General features: G+C 37.5%; 1 pseudogene; it reads right to left on the bottom strand.

The window, feature by feature from the left end:
• Nucleotides 1–1,077: 1,077 nt before the first annotated feature.
• On the bottom strand, nt 1,078–1,951 carry LOC138023028 (uncharacterized; annotated as a pseudogene).
• Nucleotides 1,952–3,647: the final 1,696 nt, after the last annotated feature.

Raw genomic sequence — 3,647 nt, 5'->3', positions numbered from 1 at the left:
CTGACCGTGAAATTTCACTATGGCTACTGGAACATGGACGGTGTGCCACACCACTAGATCTAAGACATTATTATTATTATTATTATTATTATTATTATTATTATTATTATTATTATTATTATTATTATTATTGAAAGTAGGATTTTAACACCCAGGGAGCAGGGTTGACGAAGTGGTGAGAGCACTCGCTTTCCACAAATGTGGTCTGGGATCGATTCCCAGTTGGTGTGTGTGTGCAAGGTTGAGTTTGTTAATTCTCTCTACTCTGCTTCAAGAGGTTTTCCCCAACATTTTATATGCTTTGTTGTGATTCAATCAGTTGTTGCTGTACATCATGATCAAAATCATAACTATTTTATAGTTTATTGTTCAATTTCAAAACCATCATTATATATTGTTCACTTTTCAGTCAATTAAGTTAATTGACATTGCAATTTATTCATATATTAGATATACTATAAGCTCTTTTCCTATGATCAATCTAGCAAGAAAAGGCACATCCCATGTTTTTGTTTATTATGTGTCTTCCAGTGAATTCTCAGTCATACTCTGTTGCAAAGGGCATAACAATAACAATAACAATAACAAATAATAATAATAATAAATAATTATCACTTTCTCTTAAAGTATTTGAGAACAGATTTCCAAGGGTGATCATGTATGCAACTCCATGACTCCCTGGAGCAGTAATTATTTGAAGGCTTTGAGGGCAGCTACATTCAGTTTTCATTATTGCTACAGTTCTGTTTCATATGGAACAATGGTAGAGTGTCTAAGCTAGTAATCAGGATTTTATAGGTTTGACTACAAGGAACACTTAGAATTTTTCTGAGTTGAAAATTACCACTTGTACAATAATCACTTGAGCACAGAGGCTCAACTAATTGGGAAGACAGGAAATCAAATGAACTCAACACAAATTATATTACATTGTTATCTCTGATAACATTATCGAGAGTTGAGTTGTTTCTACGAAAGTATAAGATAATTAAAATAATATTTACCATTTAATCAATAATTGCAACACTAAAAAATAGGAAATAAAGTGTATATATGTTTATACATATAACGAATTAATTATTTAAGAAACTGCTTGAGCTCATTGTTAACTTTTCCAGTAGCAACACTTTGCTTCACTAGCTTCATCAGGTTGTCTTTGCATATCGTGTAACCTTCATCAGCGACATTTAACTTAGGCAGACCACAATAACAAAATCTGTCATCGTGGTCTTTAACCCTCTTGGGTATGTAAGACGCAGAACCTCTCTTTTTCTCTTGACGATAAATAACACCGTAGGGGTCCATCTCTCTAAGCCATAAGAGACAGACAAACTCATGACGGAACACAATCCACCACCTCATACTTTTCTTCACATTGCAAGTGTTCTCAACATACTTTGCCAGCTTGACATGTTTAGCCTCTCGACCCTGCATAAAGTTAAGGCCAAGCCCAACCCAAGCTCCTCCAATAGTAGGTTGGTGTGATATAGAATGGCATAGCCCAGGGTCCACACGGTGGGATTCACCCCATCTAACAGGAGACGATTGCTGTGAAATAGTTTTGGCACAATTTCTTCAAATCATCAACTTGCTGCTTGCTTACATCAACTCTGGAGTAAATGGCAGCAGCATCCCTGATTTGCACACCAATGAATGCTAGTGTGTGAAGCTTTAGGACAGACCCACTTGACAGCTTGTCTATCTGCAACAGTGCCTTAATTAGGTAAGCAAAGTTCCATGAAAATCTCTTGGATTCCAGACCAGTGAATCTGTAAGAAAAAGGGATTCCCTTCTTTCTCTTCGCACTAAACCACCTATTAAAGCTGTTGCAAAGTCTTCCACACTTTATGGTTTCTCGTAAACTCTTCAGAAATGCAACCAGTACTGAGGAGTTTGGAAGGTCTGAGACCACTGTTGCTGTCTTCAGTTTAGCTTAGTCAGTGTACTGCATGGCCACTGTCAGGAGAGCTAAAAACCAATGCTGCCAGGCATTGTTAGTGTTGTGGAGTGCCTCAGCTTTAGCTAAATCCACATATTTGCCTAGAGGGGGGACAAATTCTTGCCTAGATTTCTCCTTGGTAATTAATTTGGTGACCTCTGATCTTTGTTTCCCATGAGGGTCTTTAAGCTTGTCTTTAATTTGGCAACTTTCTCTGCAACTTGAATCCGCTTGGAGTAATCCCATGGTTGCCAAGTTGCTTCTGGTCCACCAATTGAGCCACCAATAGTGGTTTTGTCAGTTTGGTTCACATTGGCAAAGGGTGAAAAGTAAATGGTACAGTTATTAAGCTCGCCTGACATTGATAACAACCATTTCATGTCAGATAGGATCAACTGGAATCTAAATTCAACCACATGGCCTTGGTCTGTAGTGAGTTTAGTTCCCTCTATACGCTTCATTTCTTCTACCAAATGCTTGGTGTATTCATCAAGGGAGTGTCTTCAGCACAATTAGCACCCATCAGAAGGTGGTTGTCGTTGCAGCTCTGCACCCTGTTTAGAAGGTTCAGAATGCTGACAAGGTATGCTATAAATTAAGAATTAAAATCATGAGGGACCATTTAACTAAAAAAAGTGGTCATCACTAGCTCCCACAAAAAAATAATGCTAAAGAAAGTATCCAAACAATAATATTTTAAAGACATTAGTTTAATACTGCACTACTATACATACACTATATCACTATCATCTGAAAGTGCAAAAAGCAATACCTGTTGCCGTATCATCTTTCCCAAAGGGAGCACCATCTGCACCAATGGCTACATGCAGAACTCCTTTCGTGCCATTGAACCAATGTAGGCAGGGGTTTTTCGAATCCAGAAACAAGTACATATCAGCTAATCTCAGCAGGAAAGGTTCCAAGGGCCTGTAAACACCAGATGTTGATTCCAGGGAATATTTGCTTGCCAGGTCTTCCAATGATAGCACTTTACCAATTTCTATGGCTTTGACAAAACTCATGAGGGATTTGTAAGGCAAAATTTTTGGAACTTCACATCCTTTCATAAGTTCTGTTTTCTGGTTTTTCTTTTTCTTTCCAGTTTCTTTTACCACATCTGAACTATTTCTAATGCTTGTGTACTTTCTCTTACTAATGAGGCCTCCTTCATATAGTACACGCAAGCTTCTCACCTGATTTCCTTCGCTTTGTTCGTAATATTTTATTTTGCTCTTGACAATACCTGGAATTATCTCTTGCATGCAAATATCTGAGTTGCTAATATAATTGGTCATCTCAGGTTTTGAGGCGGTGGCTACTAATGTCGTCCACAAACCATCAAGCACTGGTTTGTTGTCTTGGGGTGATTTTTTTGTGGCTCCAGAGCAAGTATGGATTGGCCCAAGTGCAGCTAGGGTCTTTTTTCTGCGCGTCTAAAAAACTGCTTTCTGGAAAGATTAAGCTTTTGGCTATTTGTTGGCAGAATTTTGCTTGAGATAGTAGGTCCTCTGTCATCTTTATCTTTTTGGCTTGATACCCACTGTCGTCATTGACTACATTTTCCAAGTCAGAAATCTGTGCATTATAGTTAAATTCAATATATTAATTAACAAACAAAATATATTTTTTGTAATCACTTGTAACAACAAATATGCAGATTTATAATAGTCAGTCTCTATGAACTCCATTTCTTAGTCTAAAGGAGCTT

The sequence above is a fragment of the Montipora capricornis genome, chromosome 11 (assembly GCF_036669925.1).
Source record: "Montipora capricornis isolate CH-2021 chromosome 11, ASM3666992v2, whole genome shotgun sequence".
Lineage (NCBI taxonomy): Eukaryota > Metazoa > Cnidaria > Anthozoa > Scleractinia > Acroporidae > Montipora > Montipora capricornis.
Note: the sequence above shows the minus strand (reverse complement) of the source record. Positions and strands in the feature narration are given on the sequence as shown.